Source organism: Musca autumnalis, unplaced genomic scaffold (genome assembly GCF_047663935.1).
Source record: "Musca autumnalis isolate F117 unplaced genomic scaffold, ASM4766393v1 scaffold_1, whole genome shotgun sequence".
Taxonomy (NCBI): domain Eukaryota; kingdom Metazoa; phylum Arthropoda; class Insecta; order Diptera; family Muscidae; genus Musca; species Musca autumnalis.
The window spans coordinates 284,710,411-284,731,147 of record NW_027411644.1 but is presented as its reverse complement, the minus strand read 5'-3'; the positions used below and the strand labels follow the sequence as shown (position 1 = coordinate 284,731,147).

At 36.2% G+C, this 20,737-nt stretch overlaps 2 long non-coding RNA genes across 3 annotated transcripts; both read right to left on the bottom strand.

The window, feature by feature from the left end:
- Window positions 1-1,154: 1,154 nt before the first annotated feature.
- On the bottom strand, window positions 1,155-2,997 carry LOC141391327 (uncharacterized). Of its 2 annotated transcripts, XR_012409621.1 has the most exons (3): window positions 2,974-2,997; window positions 1,566-2,875; window positions 1,155-1,494 (listed from the first exon to the last, which is right to left on the bottom strand). It is a non-coding gene; the product is annotated as an uncharacterized lncRNA (long non-coding RNA). The 2 variants fall into 2 exon arrangements; XR_012409620.1 differs by having other exon boundaries at window positions 1,566-2,997.
- Window positions 2,998-4,665: 1,668 nt separating this feature from the next.
- On the bottom strand, window positions 4,666-13,024 carry LOC141391328 (uncharacterized). The gene is made up of 3 exons (XR_012409622.1): window positions 12,094-13,024; window positions 5,945-6,152; window positions 4,666-5,879 (listed from the first exon to the last, which is right to left on the bottom strand). It is a non-coding gene; the product is annotated as an uncharacterized lncRNA (long non-coding RNA).
- Window positions 13,025-20,737: the final 7,713 nt, after the last annotated feature.

The window sequence follows — 20,737 nt, the reverse complement described above, 5'->3', positions numbered from 1 at the left end:
CAATGATACAAGGTAACCTCACTCTCACAACCCACAGAGTTGTATTCGCTTTGCCGTCCCTTCATTGACAAAATGATTTTGACAAACTTTGTATGTACATGTTAAAACACTCATACATATGTCAATTATATTTACATTTTCAATTTACTTTATTTTCAATTATTTACAAATTTTCAATATAAATTTTTCATTTGGAGTCGATTATCCCAGTTCGTCCGTCCGACTGCAAGATAACTCTCGAACGGATCAGCCGATGTGGTCCACATATAATGTTCAAACTTTGATCAATTACGAGGATGATCCATATCAGTCCACATTTTCCGGCACAACCCCTAAAAAAAATTCAATATTTTTCGCTGATATGGCGCGTACGGGTAAGGAACCAGTTTGCACATCGTAATATTTCTTCTTGGCAAAGATGATAGACTGTATCGGTCTCATCCCTTAGGTGTCTCCCACACAAAATGTTTGGCATAAGTGCAGTTTGGACGCAGCATGCAGGATTTTTTTCGTGGGCAAGTATATACATACTTCTTGATATAATGGCCCAAAATCTTCCAAACGTACAATTCAAATGTTCGAGGATGGACAAGAAATTTTTCCCAAAAGTATTCCTTGTGATCCCGTGTACAGCAATATAATTATGGTTATTCTGAACGAAAATTCCCCGTGAGTTTTTCGCTTTGTGCCTTAAGTTGTAACGACAGAAAGGCAAGACTCGCGGGGAATTTTTTTACTTTTGTTCAGAATAACCCCCAATGTGTTTCTTGGTCAAGTCCATATTGGTCCAAAAGCTTTAAAATGTCAATAAATGAAAGGAGTGAACGACAGTATCAGCCTTTGCACAGTGTAATATTTCTCTCAAACATGGGCCTTGCTTGCTTCCTCATATAATCACCAAAACCTCAATAAATCCTACGGTAACCCAAATAAATGGCTGTTTGACACGAAAACTATTGAGAGAACATCCAGTTCCAAGATGGACTACGGCGTTCAAATAATAATAGTTAATTTTATACAAACTACATAACTTGTTAATGTATATATTTGTGTTATTTATTATACATATATTATTTTTGCGCAAGGAAATTTCCAATGTAGATGGTATGTATTATCGCATCATTGATGTTTATCAATAAAATAAATGGAAAGTATTCATGGCTACAACATTTTATTTATTTTTTTGCTAGGGGAAAACAACTTTCGGAAGGTATTGACCCCGAAATTACACAATATTTATGCTGTTTATTTTCAATTTAATTAGGGAAGTGTTGTTAGCACATTTAGGTTAACCGCTCCGTTTATTGTATTTGTGTTAGCTATTTTGGGTTGAGGATGGTTGGATCTCTTCGTTAAGGCAAACGACTGCAAATTCGGCAGATGACAAAACGACTAACATAGCCACCAGGAGCCGACTTCAACGTGTTCCGCTTGTCAACAGCCTCATTGGTTAGTTCCGCCACCACGGACATGGGGAATTCAGCAATGTTTCACCTGTAACAATCATAACACATTTAATGCATAAATATTAACCCATTAATCTTCGCTCCAACCCAATTACTTACCGGCTTGTTCGCTGTGAGCATAAGGTTGACGCTTGTTACGGCACATCAATTGGTTGTTGTTATAGCAACCCAAATACATATGTTCGTTGATGTATTATTTCAGTTAACAGGTTATGGTTCCTCTGTTCCAGACTCAAAAATTGTGTAACCAGGACCACAAACAGTCATAACCGTAAACAAAACAAATGCAGCATATAGTGTGTCTCAAACCACATGCCGGATCATGGCATCAATTTGGGTGACTGCATCGTCCGGAACAGTATAATATTTTCCTTGGCAGCTGGCTTTTGGCGTTCTTTGGTGATGGATATTTCACAACTTTCTTTTACACAGGATTTTAGCGAATTTTCACAGCACTTTAATATAGTCGCATTAGCCACGATTTCTATCACATCACACAACATTTTCTTTTCAGCGTGTAGCTTTGTCCCGGGCCACACTACAGTAATTTCACTGAAATTTTGATATGAAATTATGCGGCTCTAGATCGACGTCCATAGTAGAGTAAAATCATAAAATGACTGTAGTGGGGAATTCGATTTAAGAACACCTAATTTCATGAAATTTTTTAATGAAATTCACGCTAGTGTGGACTGGGACTAAAGGTTTGTGTCAATTTAATTTTTTCTCTTTTGAGTGTTCCTACAACTTCAAAACAAACTTGTGTGTGCGCTGTTTGAATAATATGCCAAACAATTTTAAAAACAATCGAATTCAATGATTTTTAAAATTGTTTTTAGAGCATTAGTTGTTGCGAGGCCCTCGAACGTGCCTGGATGCCCAAAAAAAAAATTTGCGTGGAGGGTTTTTTAGGGGAGACCATTTTTGCCTTCGTGGCGGTCTCAAATCCACGGCCAAATAAAAATATACCTAGCTCCCGATGTGCCGATAAAGATGGGGAAGCTAGGAAGAGCTAATCGTTAGTAGGGAATTAGTATCTATGGTTTTTTTAGGCACTTGCTGCGGGTAACCGTATGTTTTTTGTTTGTTTTGGTTAGCCATGCCTTGTTAGTAAGGTTAGTTGTTGTTGGAGGAGGCGAGTTTTGTTGTGTTGCCTCTTGTTTGTGGGAGGGCAAGTTTTTTTGTCCTCTGTGCCACATATTTGCTATATTTGGTGTGGCAAATCGTTGGGGTGTCTGCGGGGTGTTATGGTTCAATACACCCTTCATGCCTGGGTATGGTGGCCAGGACTTAATTTTCAGCAAAAAAAAACCACATGTGAAGGAATGCATGAGCTGCCCAAACTCTATCAGGAATCGCCTTCACTGAGAATTTGGGTAATCTCTTGCACTCCATCATATGTGGAATACCTGAAATGAAAAGGAAAAGATGATTAATAAATGTAAAATAGGTTATTGTTTGGAAAAAAAAAAGAAAATAAAATTAGAACGACACAATGTATACTCACGAAAAAACAATGACAAATGTCAATAGGCTATGTATGTCATTCACGGGGATGAGATAACGTGGATATGGGTTGCCAACCAAATAGGCTAGGATCACGGTGCTACCGACAGTGAGTTGTGTACTCTTAAATAGCAGTTGGGAGAAAAATTCTAGCTCTTATTTTTGAGTGAATCTAGATATGAAAATTTCACTAGAAAGGGACCATATATGTTAATTTAGAAGAGGATAAATGGTGTCTGATTAGCAAAATGTCGATCAGTGGAAAGCTGCATTTGCGCACTGAAAAGGTTATAAAAGAGAGTGATCTGTAAAGAGAGGTTAATAGTTAATTAATTGGTGCTGATCGGGAAAAAACCTTTTCAGACGAGAACAGTGAAGTTTTAGTGGAAAATTTGAATGTCCATAAAGATATTAAACTGAAAAAGTAACTAAAAATAAAATAAAAGGTGATAATTAATTGAAAGCAAGTGAAAATTAGAAAATTAATTTGAAATTATTCTTTAAAATTAGGTTTGCAGTGGAGTGTTTCTTTCTTTTTTTTTTGTGCTCTTACACCAGTGTTCTAACAAAGAAATAAGCATTAGGCGAAAGCCACAGAGGTAATATATAAAAGTGGCTATCTCTTCCAAAGGAGATTATTAAAATTTATATTTTTGCATAGGCAAGCCAAATTTGTATACACTGATGTACCGACCAAAAAGGCAAACAGCGATATCTCTTGGGGAATAGGAAAGTCAACCCGATAAAAAAAACGTAACCCTATATTATGTCAAGGTAGGAAAACGATATTTTCCCAATTGTATCTAACGAAGAATATCTTGCCGACCGCCATCTATGAGGCAGTGGTTAGATCACTCCATTAATCTCGGTTCAGCACCAAGTTAACGTTGCTACAATATACCAGTAGCCAAGACAGTGAACACAAATCCCACACATCAAAATTAACTGTGCTAATAATCCCAGACACAGAACACGATCCACACATAAAAAGAAGAAACTGTTCTAATTTTACCGTGTCTGGCAGACCGAAATACGCACCTAGTGCACATTGTTGTTTCCATGATAGAAGAATGAAGCCTTTTAGCTATAACAAGTAAAAATTGGAAACAGCGGTTGATGAAGAGAAAGAGGAGATCTGAAACGATGTCTTGAGTGATGTGAAGACGAAAATTCTTAAGTTAACCAGACGTCACTACACATAAATCATATTTTTGTATTATAATATTTTTATTGACTGATTATTTTTATTTTTTTTATCTAATTTAATATTATTCTTAGTTATCTGTATTGATTTTTTTTTTATTATTAGTGTTTAAGTATTTGTTTATTACCTGTTTTAATTTCTTTTTTTCAGCATTCTCAAAGCCGTGAATTGCTTTTAAAATTTCGTTAGTTTTCCCCTTAGGTCACTATATAAAAGAGCTCTTTTGTTTAGGACAGTAGGGTGATTTTCATGATCTGATTTTTGCATTTTTGTTTAGAAATACCTTTTTAAAAGGATTCATTGTTTTCGCTTTGCGGATGTTGAGGTCTATGTTTTTTTGTTAATGTCCATTGTTAAAAGGACAAAAATTAACCCATTTGGGGTATCAAAAATTGGTGGTCAAAAGACCTGTCGTTTTTAATTAATTCGGCAAATAGCCGTTTAATTTAAACTTTCCTAACAAGGATATATGATAAAGTAAAACAAACATTTTTAATTGCATTTCATAATTTTTGATATTTATTTGTATTTTTTTTTTTTTTTGTTTCTAAGTTCAAAAATCATAAAAGACTTTTAGTATTTTAATAATAATTTTGTTAGTATTAGGTTTTTTATAAATAAATATGATTTCTTGATATGTGTAAGACAAAAATAATAATGTTGTGTTAGATTTTATTAAAGAGGACTAAAGGACGAGGTAAGTGATGGATGTGGGCGGTGTGTGGGGTCACTAAGCAGAAGAAGAGGAGGTAGTGATCATGGTTGGGTGGGCATAATATAGGTCATCAGTTAGGGGTTGAGTATAGGAGGTGATGCATCGTTGTGTTAGTGTAGTATTGTTTGTATAGTGTCCTTGTATTAATTGCTACATGTCAGGGGTAGGGGTGAAGGGTTGGGACCACACCCAGAGAGGCGACAAGGCTAGCCAGGGCCCAATAAGGAATTGATCCCCCTACAACAGCGCATGTAACAGTATGGCGCCCAAAAATAATGTAATCCGGATATAAATCCGGATGTTTTATTGAAGTGTATGTCAGCAAAACACTTGGCAATAGCCCATTAGATTTTTTTTTGAAATAGCCCAACATTTCCCACTCAAGCTTCGGTATTCCAAGGTGTTTCACTGCATAGCCAGTCTGGACATGAGCCAGAGTGTTGTATGTAGTGATACATCGTGGAATACTGTGGCAAGAGAGGTGAAATGGCATACACAAAACAGGGAAGGATTTGGCCTACAGTGTATAAGTTTGCACAGGGTAGTTTGCAAATAATTTCCTGGGATAAATGTTAGTTTATATTGTTATTTTTAATTTGTTTTGTGAGCCTGTTTAAATGTAAGGTATCCGTCCTAGTAATCTGCTAGGATCTGTTGTATCTGTCCATGTTGAACAGTAGGTATGTACCCGTATACACGGGGCATCATGTCACAGTACAAATTTGATTTTTTTTGTTAGATTTTTGTTTTAATGTTGTCCTATGCATCACCACCTAGATAGACCTTTTTGAAAGACCAATAGAACCGCACACATCACATCTCGTCCGGAAGTCCTCATATGTTAAGAAAAAAGTGACGTTAGTAAATACCGTGTGAATTAAGAAGTTATATCCGTTTCCTGTGGTACAATTGCAAGATTTTTAAAGTATAACCGTCTCGTTGGGAATGAATACTCGATCTAAAGAAAAGAACCGAAAGAGAGATAGACCTGAAATATTTAATTTGAATAGATCTTTAGCAATTGAGAATAAGAAAAAGAAAGAAAATAATAACCTTGAAATGGCAGAAAGTAATCCGAGCGACCAGGGTCAAATTAGGGATATGTCCCAAACCATTAACGTCAGCTCTCCAATAACAAATTCCTTGGGTCCAGTGTATCTGCAAGGAGGTGTAGGGGGTGACCCTCAGACCAGTGCAGCAGCTGCTCAGGGAAATTTGGTAGCCAATGGGGTTCTGTAGAGTAAACTCCATACACTTAAATCTGAAATGGATGAAATAAAAAAGACGTTAATAAATTTGACCAAAGTTATACAAGGAGGTAATAAAATAGGCGAAAATAGCAATCAGGTGCCTGAAAGGTCAGAAGTTCCTACAAATAGTGCCGCAAATGTAGCTTCCACTCAAAAAAATACAGCATTAGATAATTTTACGAGAAAGGATAACGTCCCGAGCAATAAAATAGTACCTTTAGATGCCGCCAATGGCCCAACAGAAATACCGTCTGCTAGGAATAATGCCATACCACCGGTAGATTCCGCTCAGAACCAGCAGAATAATCAAACTTCAGCTCAGAACCGCCATCCGACACCATTTGACCCCCGATATGGATTTCGGATTAATAAATTAGGTCTTCATTTAGATGGAAGTTCATCTGGACTCTCTGTTGAAGAATTTGTGTATAGACTAGAATACTTCCAGCGTCAATACCAAATCCCTTGGGCTGAAATCATACGCGACTTTCCCCTTATACTCACAGGAAGGGCTGAGTCGTGGTATTGGTTGTTTGAGAAGACAAACAAATTTCATGATTGGGATGAGCTCAAATACAGTCTAATGAGCCAATACCAATCCACGAAAACCAATGTAGAATTGATAGCCGAATTAGCCCAAAGAAGACAACAGCCCAATGAGTCAATAGATGCGTATTTCCAAGCCATGGGTCAGATGAGGGTGAAGTTGCCTCAATCAATTAGAGAATTTGATATGATCAAAATTATAAAGAAGAATATTAGGGAAAACGTTGGCCGGATAGTATATCCCATTCCAGTCTCTTCAGTGGAACAACTTCGCATAGAATGCAATGAGGCTGAAAAGAACTTCCTCAGGAGAGAAAATAGGCCTTATGTTCCACCACCATCTCGTCCACAAAGACAGGTCAATGAGGTTGAATATGAGGGGAGATATTATCTAGAAGAGTATGACCACCATAGAGAGCGATTTGAAGGAGTCGATGCATTGCGAACAATCAGGCAACGTAATCCAAATATCGGTTGTTGGAATTGTCAGAAACCTGGCCATACCTTCAGAGAATGTGAGGCCACGATCAGGACATTATTTTGTTATAAGTGTGGAAAGCCTGGCACTAAAACACCTCAGTGTGATGTATGCCAGCAGGGAAACCGGACCAGGGGCGTGGACACTACGGGGGGGCCACGTCCAACTGCAAACCCCTAAGAGTTTTACACAGTTTTCAAAATCGACCAGTTACACATGCCAAATCCATGTTGGACCATATCTCAAAAGCCAATGAAGTGTCCTTTAGACCTGAAATGAGGCATTATACACCGCTAGAGATTCGGGAAAAAAATTATGAGAAGGTTAGAGCCAGAATTATGGGTGATAGCGATTTCCAAAAGGGCTATAATTCTAAAATTAGAAATGTCCGTCAAAAATTTAGAAATAAACGTAAGGAGATAAACTTAGTGATAGAGTCAGTTAAGAGATATGACCGTAAACTTGGCCCAAGATTATTTGCCGAGGTAGAGGTTCAAGGGGCCAAAATTAGGGGTCTGTTAGACACCGGGGCGACCGTCAGTATCCTTGGAAAAGGGTGCCGAGAATTTTTGGAACCTCTAGACGTCTTTATAACCCCTATATTTACCAACGTGAAGACTGCTTCTGGTCAACAACACCGAATAGTGGGAAAAGTGAGACTGGAAATAAAATATAATGACACAATTAGGGAATTAGAGCTATATCTGTGCCCCGACCTGGAGCAAGAATTGTATTTGGGAATAGATTTTTGGAAATTGTATAACTTAGTACCCACAGTTCTTGAGGCGAATGAAATAGATATTGAAAAAATTCAAAAGGACATTTTGGAGGATGAAGCCTACAAACTGAATCCGCACAATTTGTCACCCCAACAACAACAACAACTAAATGAGGTCATAAAGAACTTTGACACCTTTGAAGATAAGGGTTTAGGTAAAACCACTCTACAGAAACATAGTATAAGGTTAGTGGAAGGAGCAGAACCGGTTAAAGATCGTCATTACCCGTTATCCCCAGCTGTCCAAGCTATAGTGTACGAAGAAATTGATAACATGCTCCGGCTCAATGTGATAGAAGAGAGCGAGAGCCCATGGAGTAACCGTACCACTGTAGTTCGGAAGCCGGGGAAAAACAGGTTCTGCCTCGACGCTCGAAAATTAAATAAATTGACAGTAAAAGACGCATACCCACTCCAAAATATTGATGGGATTTTGAGCAGGATAGATGAAACGTACTTCATAAGCAGTGTCGATTTAAAATATGCCTTTTGGCAAATCGAACTTGACGAGGAAAGCAAGGCCTGCACTGCGTTTACAGTCCCCGGGAGGCCATTGTACCAATTTAGGGTAATGCCTTTCGGGCTCTGTAACGCAGCGCAGCGCCTATGCCGACTTATGGATAAAGTTATTCCTCAGCGCCTAAAAGAGAACGTTTTCATCTATCTTGACGACCTCTTAGTTATCTCGAGTGAGTTTGAAGAACATCTTCGACTGCTAAACGAAGTGGCAATGTGCCTTAAAAAAGCAAATTTAACAATAGGAATGAAAAAATCCCAATTTTGTTTCCAGGAACTGAAGTATTTAGGTTTCATTATTGGCCAAGGAAAATTAAAGACAGATCCGGATAAGATTAAGGCGATTAGAAATATAAAAGTACCAAGGAGCCCACGCGAAGTTAGGAGCTTCCTCGGAACCGCGGGCTGGTACCGCAGGTTCATTAAGGACTTTGCCACAATATCTGCCCCGTTGACCGATAGTCTCAAAAAGTCCAAAAAGTTCGAAATTAGTGAGGCAGGTATTAAGTAGATAATGAATTAACTGACGATGTTCCAATTTCAAGAGGCGTGAGACAATGCTGCATATTGTCCCCTCTTTTATTTAACATATATTCCGAGAAAATATTCGAAGAATCTGTACGTGGAAAGAATATTGGTATCCAACTAAACAACACCTTAATAAATAACATACGCTATGCCGATGACACCGTATTAGTAGCAAGCAGCATAGCTGGACTACAAAAATTAATAGACGCAGTAACACAAAATAGCGAAATATACGGATTAAAAATCAACGTTAAGAAGACAAAATATATGGTAGTAAGCAGGAATCATGCCGACAATAATACGCCACTAAAGATAAATAACGATGAAATAGAGCGAGTGACAACCTACAAATACCTCGGAATTCAAATCAACGATAAATGGGACATATCAAGAGAAATTAAATGCCGAATAGAAATGGCAAGAAGCAATTTTTTCAAACATAACAAAGTTTTACTTAGCCACGACATAAGTCTTACTACAAAAATACGATTTGTAAAATGTTACATATGGTCCGTTTTATTGTACTCTGCGGAAACATGGACTTTGAAAGCTGTAGATGAAAAAAGACTGAACTCGTTTGAAATATGGATATATCGTCGAATTTTAAAGATCCCATGGACCGAGCGCATTACAAACGACGAAGTGTTAGAACGCATGCAAGTCGAACGCCAATTAATAAAAATTATAAAAACACAAAAAACCTCATATCTTGGTCACATTATGAGGCATGAAAAATATAAACTTCTGCAAACAATTATCCAAACAAAAATCTATGGGAGAAGACCGAGAGGGCGACGGGAAACATCATGGCTCAAAAACATTCAAGACTGGACTGGACACCATAATGAAAGAACTCTTCTGAATGCCGCCAAAAACAGAAACTTATATATAAATTAATAAACTGATTTGTTAAATATACCAAATTATCATTATGTAATTGTATGATCGCTAAAACCCGAATACGGAATGGCAAATAAAGAAGAAGAAGGTATTAAGGCGTTTGAAAATCTAAAAAAGGCCCTCACCTCAGCTCCCGTACTACGCCATCCCGATTTCACCAAACACTTCTACATACAATGCGACGCTTCAGAGTATGGCATAGGGGCCGTTTTATACCAATTAAATGACAGTAAGGAAGAACACCCTATAGCCTTCTACTCACAGAAGCTAAACTCGTGTCAAAGAAACTATAGCGTGACCGAGAAGGAGTGTTTGGCAGCGGTGATGGCGATTCGGAAATTTAGGCCCTATGTAGAAATGATGCCTTTCACCGTTATAACCGACCACGCATCCTTAAAGTGGCTAATGTCCTTAAAGGACTTGAGTGGTCGATTAGCACGGTGGTCTCTTCAACTACAGGCATACAATTTTGATATTCAACATAGAAAAGGATCGGAGAACGTCGTGGCCGATATGTTGTCTCGAGCACCTGCAAATAAGGAGATCGAGGAACTAAATATGGAAGAATTTCTAGACTTCGAAACGACAGAATTTGAGAGCGAGGAGTACCTTGATTTAATAAAAACCATTAATGAAAACAGCCAACGATTGCCGGATCTGAAAGTAGATAATGGGATGGTCTATAAGAAATGTCTCCCAGACCAGGTAATTGGGGATGAATTTCAATGGAAGCTTTGGCTACCGACAGCTATAACCCATGAAATTATTGAGAAGGCACATACATCTCTCACTGCTTGTCATGGAGGGATAGTCAAAACCCTAGAAAAAATCAAAAGATTTTTCTATTGGCCAAATATGTCAATTCAGGTCAGACAATATGTAAAGAATTGCCAGAAATGTCAAGAATCTAAGGCCAGCAACCAGCATCTAATGCCGGATATAGGAAAAGAAGTGGTTACCGACAGACCCTTTCAAAAATTATACATTGATTTTCTGGGAAAGTATCCCAGATCTAAAAAGGGGAATGTATACATTTTTATTGTTGTCGACCACTTCTCGAAATTTACCTTTCTAAAGGCCATGAAAGAAGCCACTGCGGCTAATGTTGTGCGATTTCTGACAGAAGAGATATTTCATAAGTTTGGGGTCCCCGAGTTGATCCATAGTGACAACGGGGCCCAATTTGTCTCCAAAACTTTCCAAACAATGATAGATTCTTATAAAATTAAACATTTAAAGACTGCCTACTATTCCCCTCAGTCGAACGCTTCTGAGCGGGTTAACCAGTCTGTAATCACTGCGATAAGGACTTATTTAGAAGAAGATCACAGAGACTGGGACCTGTATCTGAATGAAATCGAATGCGCATTGCGGAACTCGATACATTCGGCTACAGGAGTAACACCATTCTTCGCGATATAGGGGTTCCACATGTTCTCCAGTGGTCACGATTATAACCTGGCCCGGAAATTGATGTCTATGTCAGACCACGAATTGACAGATTTGCAGAGGCACGAAAAACTTCAAATGATTAGAGAAAAGGTAAAACAAAATCTTCATAAAGCCGAACGATATAATAGGAGGGCCCGTGTCGTAAAATTTAGACCAGGCCAGGAGGTATATAGACGGAATATTGTCCAATCCAATTTTGCAAGGAATGTGAATGCAAAATTTTGCAAGAAATTCCTGAAATGTCGGATTGTGAAACCTGTAGGAGGCAATATGTACGAGCTAGAGAATCTTCAAGGACAGCCTATTGGCATTTATCACGTAAAGGATATTAAATCCTAATGTGCAATATTGAAACGAACCTGTGATACTATTAGAACTAAGCATGTATGTTTGTGTTGTCCTAATAGCTTTAGGTTCGATTTAATAGTGCAATATAGAGATTTAATAACACCTGTGATAAACTAGTACCTGAGATTTTAATGTTCGTCAATGTCCCTATTTTACACCTAGGCTAATTATACACCTCTCCTATTTATACACTTTCCTATTTATACACCTCTCCTATTTATACACTTCTCCTATTTATACACCTTTCCTATTTATACACCTATCCTATTTATACACCTTTCCTATTTATACACCCTTCCCCTGATTATACACCTCTCTCAGTTATACATCTAGCCTAATTATATCCCTATTATACATCCTATTTATTTATACAGCCTATTTTGATTTTTTCGTAGATAAAACTTACCGAACTCACGGTCCGATATGAATCCCAACCTCCTTCGTAGCTATTCCTGTGGTTCAGCCCTGGAAAGAAACAAACCAGTCACCAAGTATCGGAACATTTGAGACAAATTTATGTTAATACTTCCCTAATAATTTGCCCGGCTTATCTCAGGGCGTGAGAATTCCCCACGTTGGGTTTGATCCGCATTATTCCACACAAATCTGTAGGCCCATCGCACACCATCACTGCCGGCATACTTTGCCAGTGATGGAGTTTTGTTGCGAGGCCCTCGAACGCCTAAGTCCGTGCCTGGATGCCCAAAAAAAAATTTTGCGTGGAGGGTTTTTTAGGGGAGACCATTTTTGCCTTCGTGGCGGTCTCAAATCCACGGCCAAATAAAAATATTCCTAGCTCCCGATGTGCCGATAAAGATGGGGAAGCTAGGAAGAGCTAATCGTTAGTAGGGAATTAGTATCTATGGTTTTTTTAGGCACTTGCTGCGGGTAACCGTATGTTTTTTGTTTGTTTTGGTTAGCCATGCCTTGTTAGTAAGGTTAGTTGTTGTTGGAGGAGGCGAGTTTTGTTGTGTTGCCTCTTGTTTGTGGGAGGGCAAGTTTTTTTTGTCCTCTGTGCCACATATTTGCTATATTTGGTGTGGCAAATCGTTGGGGTGTCTGCGGGGGGTTATGGTTCAATACACCCTTCATGCCTGGGTATGGTGGCCAGGACTTAATTTTCAGCAAAAAAAAAACCACATGTGAAGGAATGCATGAGCTGCCCAAACTCTATCAGGAATCGCCTTCACTGAGAATTTGGGTAATCTCTTGCACTCCATCATATGTGGAATACCTGAAATGAAAAGGAAAAGATGATTAATAAATGTAAAATAGGTTATTGTTTGGAAAAAAAGAAAATAAAATTAGAACGACACAATGTATACTCACGAAAAAACAATGACAAATGTCAATAGGCTATGTATGTCATTCACGGGGATGAGATAACGTGGATATGGGTTGCCAACCAAATAGGCTAGGATCACGGTGCTACCGACAGTGAGTTGTGTACTCTTAAATAGCAGTTGGGAGAAAAATTCTAGCTCTTATTTTTGAGTGAATCTAGATATGAAAATTTCACTAGAAAGGAACCATATATGTTAATTTAGAAGAGGATAAATGGTGTCTGATTAGCAAAATGTCGATCAGTGGAAAGCTGCATTTGCGCACTGAAAAGGTTATAAAAGAGAGTGATCTGTAAAGAGAGGTTAATAGTTAATTAATTGGTGCTGATCGGGAAAAAACCTTTTCAGACGAGAACAGTGAAGTTTTAGTGGAAAATTTGAATGTCCATAAAGATATTAAACTGAAAAAGTAACTAAAAATAAAATAAAAGGTGATAATTAATTGAAAGCAAGTGAAAATTAGAAAATTAATTTGAAATTATTCTTTAAAATTAGGTTTGCAGTGGAGTGTTTCTTTCTTTTTTTTTTGTGCTCTTACACCAGTGTTCTAACAAAGAAATAAGCATTAGGCGAAAGCCACAGAGGTAATATATAAAAGTGGCTATCTCTTCCAAAGGAGATTATTAAAATTTATATTTTTGCATAGGCAAGCCAAATTTGTATACACTGATGTACCGACCAAAAAGGCAAACAGCGATATCTCTTGGGGAATAGGAAAGTCAACCCGATAAAAAAACGTAACCCTATATTATGTCAAGGTAGGAAAACGATATTTTCCCAATTGTATCTAACGAAGAATATCTTGCCGACCGCCATCTATGAGGCAGTGGTTAGATCACTCCATTAATCTCGGTTCAGCACCAAGTTAACGTTGCTACAATATACCAGTAGCCAAGACAGTGAACACAAATCCCACACATCAAAATTAACTGTGCTAATAATCCCAGACACAGAACACGATCCACACATAAAAAGAAGAAACTGTTCTAATTTTACCGTGTCTGGCAGACCGAAATACGCACCTAGTGCACATTGTTGTTTCCATGATAGAAGAATGAAGCCTTTTAGCTATAACAAGTAAAAATTGGAAACAGCTGGTTTGTTCCTTTACTTTTGAAAATGGTAAAACCGGCAAAAGTAGCAAAAGTTATAAAATGCTCCCATATGAATTGTATTGTGTGTGAAGTAAAGGAACGCTTTTCGAGTAAAAAGTGGTAAAACTTGAAGATTCTTGAACGTAAAGGAACAGAGCTAGCGGTTGATGAAGAGAAAGAGGAGATCTGAAACGATGTCTTGAGTGATGTGAAGACGAAAATTCTTAAGTTAACCAGACGTCACTACACATAAATCATATTTTTGTATTATAATATTTTTATTGACTGATTATTTTTATTTTTTTATCTAATTTAATATTATTCTTAGTTATCTGTATTGATTTTTTTTATTATTAGTGTTTAAGTATTTGTTTATTACCTGTTTTAATTTCTTTTTTCAGCATTCTCAAAGCCGTGAATTGCTTTTAAAATTTCGTTAGTTTTCCCCTTAGGTCACTATATAAAAGAGCTCTTTTGTTTAGGACAGTAGGGTGATTTTCATGATCTGATTTTTGCATTTTTGTTTAGAAATACCTTTTTAAAAGGATTCATTGTTTTCGCTTTGCGGATGTTGAGGTCTATGTTTTTTTGTTAATGTCCATTGTTAAAAGGACAAAAATTAACCCATTTGGGGTATTAAAAATTGGTGGTCAAAAGACCTGTCGTTTTTAATTAATTCGGCAAATAGCCGTTTAATTTAAACTTTCCTAACAAGGATATATGATAAAGTAAAACAAACATTTTTAATTGCATTTCATAATTTTTGATATTTATTTGTATTTTTTTTTTTTTTTTTGTTTCTAAGTTCAAAAATCATAAAAGACTTTTAGTATTTTAATAATAATTTTGTTAGTATTAGTTTTTTTTATAAATAAATATGATTTCTTGATATGTGTAAGACAAAAATAATAATGTTGTGTTAGATTTTATTAAAGAGGACTAAAGGACGAGGTAAGTGATGGATGTGGGCGGTGTGTGGGGTCACTAAGCAGAAGAAGAGGAGGTAGTGATCATGGTTGGGTGGGCATAATATAGGTCATCAGTTAGGGGTTGAGTATAGGAGGTGATGCATCGTTGTGTTAGTGTAGTATTGTTTGTATAGTGTCCTTGTATTAATTGCTACATGTCAGGGGTAGGGGTGAAGGGTTGGGACCACACCCAGAGAGGCGACAAGGCTAGCCAGGGCCCAATAAGGAATTGATCCCCCTACAACAGCGCATGTAACATAGTTTGGAAAAACATCTTCCGTTTTGCATTGGAACAAACAAACAACACGCGGATGCAGTTTAATCATTACAAGTGTACAGTACAATTGCCGTTGGAGTACATCTTTTCCTATGAATTCACTTATGAATTTTACAAGAGAGCGCGCAGCTAGGATGCACTCCATTTCGCTTCCACAGCCCACAGCTAGGATGCACTCCATTTTCGATCCAAATCACGGCTTAAGATGCAGTGATTTGGGTTGAATTTATATGCATTCTTCGGATTGCATTTTTAATCAGTCTAAAGCCATTGCATCTGATTTTCATCATCCTAAAGTTTTTTTCACTAGTTCAGCTTTCGACGTGGACTCCAACTCCACTCCATTGAAAATTTCCATCTCGTGAATTACCGCAAAAATGTTCTCAACTTAAGTTTTTATTTCTTTATTTTGTAACAAATTCTTTGAAATGTATACACTCTTGTTTATCTTTTGAAGAAATGTGTAGGGATCAACCAACTGTTTTTTTCTGTAGGGATCTCTACAGCAACTGCTTATAAAACGTACAACTTTTACTACTTTTGCCGGTTTTACCATTTTCAAAAATAAAGGAACGGACCAAGTGTACGTGTGTGTCGTATGCCCGCGGGCATAGGAAAGTTGTTGTTGGTGGCCATCACTGATCTAAAGTTTAAAGTGATGATTGAATTTCAAGGAGGAGCTTCTTGGCATTAACTTCCAATGTAAAAATTATATTTTTAATGCCTTTAAATTTGTTTATTTTGCATTTTCAAATCCATCAGATAGTAAAAGAAGACATATAATAATGGCCTTAAACATGGTTCAATAAGAAAGGTTAGCCAAAGCTTTATGTCAATTTAATTTTTTTCATTCGAGTATGCCTAAAACTTCAAAACAATATAAACAAACTGTGTATGTGTGTGTGGTGTTTGAATAATATGCCAAACAATTTTAAAAACAATCGAATTCAATGATTTTTAAAATTGTTTTTAGACCATTTGTATGGAAGAAATTGGTGAGATTTGCATGGAAACAATCAGTTTATCATATTCACAACTCGATTATGTGGAGAAACCATGACACTTCATTCATTTTTAGCGTTTTTTATAAAATGCTCAAAAAATTCATTGTAAACAAACCAACTTGTTGCATTTATTTTGAAGTTTTAGGTATTCAAGAAAAACAAGGGTTCTATAGATTTTTTTCATTTAAATCTACCTCTTTACTTATACCATGGCCTTAAATCTTTTTATTTATTTCTTGTACATTTTTCTGAACTATTTTGGAAAGACCCTAGTATTTAAACGTTGCCATTGACATTAAAGGTCAGAACAGAATCAAACGTCGCTTGCTTTGCTTGCTTCCCAAATGTCAAATTATAAAGGAATGCCAGAGCCTCCTAAAGGAGAACGCAGGTGGATTTGCAAAGAGGCTCTGGAATTCCTTTGTCCCGGTCCACACTAGCGTGAATTTCATTAATAAATTTCATGAAATTAGCTGTTCTTAAATCGAATTCCCCACTACAGCAATTTTATGATTTTACTCTAATATGGACGTCGATCTAGAGACACATATGGTCTGTTCCTTTACTTTTAAAAATGGTAACAGTGGCAAAAAATGGTAAAAGTGGTGAACTGCTCTCATATAAATTGTATTCATTCTAAAGTAAAGGAACGCTTTGCAGGTTAAAAATGGCAAGAAATGGTAACCTCAGGTACGTAAAGGAACAGAGCAATAATTCCATATCAAAATTTCAGTGAAACTACTGTAGTGTGGCCCGGGACTTTATAATTTGACATTTCGGGAAGCAAGCGACGAATGATTCTGTTTTGTCCTTTAGCTCCCATAAAATTATGTTGTTATTGTAAAATTGTTAGTTGTTGTAATTCATGCAAACACCTTATATTATTACACCATGAACCACATGAAAAATTTGGAAGTGATGCCAAGTTTGGTCTTGAAGTTTTCGTGTGGTTGTTGCAACGCGGCACTCAACGGATCGTATGTGCAGAGCGCTAGAGCCAGTCAAACATTTGATGTCTTTTCTACTTTAATGCTTTGTTTACATTCGGCTTCGTTTCGTGATTTCGAAGGGGTTTCGTGATTTCACGCGGAATCAAGCAAAATTTATCATGATTTCGCATACAAAAATGAAATCATCTTATTTCGTGATTTCAGCGAAATCAACATCGAAATCACAGTACACATGATATACAACCTTGCTTTTGCCTAAAAAAGTACCAAAAGTTGCAACACTTTTCACGTATCACAATAAACAAGGTAGATGTGCGAATTGCTGGAACAAAAAATGTTAATATCAAAATTTGTAAACAATGTGAAAAAATATTAAATTACATTGTTACAATGCTATTTTTCATTGTGTTCCCGTACTTTTTTAATGGTAATGTTAGAAAATAGACCGAATTGTCAAAAATTGCTTCCCCATACAAATTTCGTAAAAAATACGGGAACTGAAAAATGACGGAAATTGCAAAAACTGCAGCAGAAATGTCAAAATCAACGTATCAGCTATAATATTAGATACCAATGAACATATGAACATGCTTGCTGCTAGTTCCTACTAGGCCAACATTTTATGACAGAAAACAGGAGAAGAGGCTGTTATTCGGCGCTATTTTTGTTTAAAGAGAAGTGCAAGTCTTGCTAGATGTCGGAGTACGGGAACGCATTTTTAGCACTAAATGGAAAAACTACTGCAAGTATTAATATTTTGCAGGTTCTGAGCAAAGCTTTTATCTATCAAAATTTATTATTATGATGTCTCAACGATAAAATAATTTTTTATTTTTTCATTTGTTAGTACTATACACAATTAATACGATATATAGATAATTTTGCGATAATTTTCCAAATAAAGTTGTAAAGTTCTATATTGTCGTATATTTTTGACGATTAAATCAATTTACAATAAATTGTTTTGAAAATTCATGTTCGATTAGCTGCACATATGCATCTACCTTTATCATTGTGCTATGTTTGAGATCAACAAAAAATAAGTGTAAACACCGGGGTGTATTTCAGGATTGTGCTTTTTGTTTTCAAAAACAAAAGATTGATACAGCTCCTCTTTTTTCAATGAATTACGAGCGACCCCAAACATTTTTGCAAGAATTCTACTTCCTGCGTGATATTGTGCATTTAGTGGAATGATATGGAAACATTCAAACTGAAAATCTAACGAGTTTTCATTCATGTTTTTCAAAATATTCAATCAAATGTGAAAAATTATTACTTTTTTAAATGGCAATAATTTATAGACATTTCTTTATTTTGTTTACATTTATATTTGACACTAAAGCTCTGTTCCAGAACTAAAAAGTTTTTACAATTTTTACCACTTTTACACATTTTGCGTTCCCGTACACAAAATTGATATGAAAATAGTTTACGACTTTTACAACTTTTACGACTTTTACCACTTTATAAAGTACGGGAACAGGCCATAACGTTCCAAACAAAAACAAATTCCTATGTGGTTGTTGTTGAGTTGTTTTTGTTGTAGTATTAACTTTACTTTATATTTGTTCTACCATGGGTTTAAGTAAAGTTTTGTGACATTTGTGGCGAAGATAAAGACAAATTGAAACTTGGCAGCACTTTGTCTTTTATTCATCTACCAGAAATGGCACAAAACTTTAAGCTGAAAACACATCCAACGTTTGAGTAAAAAATAAAAGACAATGTGCTGCCAAGTATCAATTTTTCTTTATTCTTCTATCAGAAATGACATAACATGGTTTAATAAGAAAGGTTAGCCAAAGCTTTATGTCAATTTAATTTTTTTCATTCGAGTATGCCTAAAACTTCAAAACAATATAAACAAACTGTGTATGTGTGTGTGGTGTTTGAATAATATGCCAAACAATTTTAAAAACAATCGAATTCAATGATTTTTAAAATTGTTTTTAGACCATTTGTATGGAAGAAATTGGTGAGATTTGCATGGAAACAATCAGTTTATCATATTCACAACTCGATTATGTGGAGAAAACTTAACGCGTCATTCATTTTTCGCGGTTTTTATAAAATGCTCAAAAAATGCATTGTAAACAAACCCACTTGTTGCTTTTATTTTGAAGTTTTAGGAATTCAAGAAAAACAAGGGTTCTATAGATTTTTTTCATTTAAATCTACCTCTTTACTTATACCATGTGACATAACGTTGGATATTTTTTCAGCTTTACACAAACGTTGGATGTGTTTTCAGCTTAAAGGCCTCTGCACATACGGCGAGTTGAGCGTTGCGTTACAACAACCACATGAAAACTTCAAGAACAAACTTGGCATCACTTACACATTTTTCATGTGGTTGTTGTTTTCAACGCGCAACGCGACGCACAACGGACAGCGTTGCCGACAGTTTTTGATCAGAAATCGTCAAAAAAATCGTCAAATCGTCAACAATATTTGAAAAATCGTCAAAAAATCGTCAACACGGTCCAAAACTCGGTTTTGTTACCGTTTGATGCGACTTTTCGCTGCTATTTTTGTGAATGAGACTGACAACATAAGATATACAAACCACAGCAATAAATCTAACCCAATATCCAATAAATGCTGCTATAAAAACAGCTTTCCGAAGATAATAGTTTTCTTATGGTTATCGAGTTTGAAGCAGTGCAGTATGGTAAAGCTGGGTACACATTGCCATTTTAAATGGTAGCTTATAGGCCGTTTATATATAACAAGGTTAACCCAGTGGGTCTGGGTTTCAAATGTCATTTCCATTGTATATACTTCAAACAAATCCTCATAAAGAAGGTTAACCCTGCAAAAAACTATAATATAAACGCCGTATTAGCTCAAATATCGCTTGCTTGACAGTGTGACTGTCCATATTTGTCCGTACACGTACATTTTGGTTGTTGGGCAGTCGAAAATCGATAAAAATTGTCATTCAAAACTGGCTGGCAACTTAAAGAGGGCATTTGTAGGAAGTTAATAAAGCTGGACTCATATTTTTTATAACAAAATATATATAAGTAATATTTTATCTCGAAAACTTTTTAAGGAAGATTTTCATATATTACCAAAACCATGATATAAGTAAAGAGGTAGATTTAAATGAAAAAAATCTATAGAACCCTTGTTTTTCCTGAATTCCTAAAACTTCAAAATAAAAGCAACAAGTGGGGTTGTTTACAATGCATTTTTTGAGCATTTTATAAAAAACGCGAAAAATGAATGAAGAGTTAAGTTTTCTCCACATAATCGAGTTGTGAATGTGATAAACTGATTATTTCAATGCAAATCTCACCAATTTCTTCCATACAAATGGTCTAAAAACAATTTTAAAAATCATTGAATTCGATTGTTTTTAAAATTGTTTGGCATATTATTCAAACACCACACATACATACACAGTTT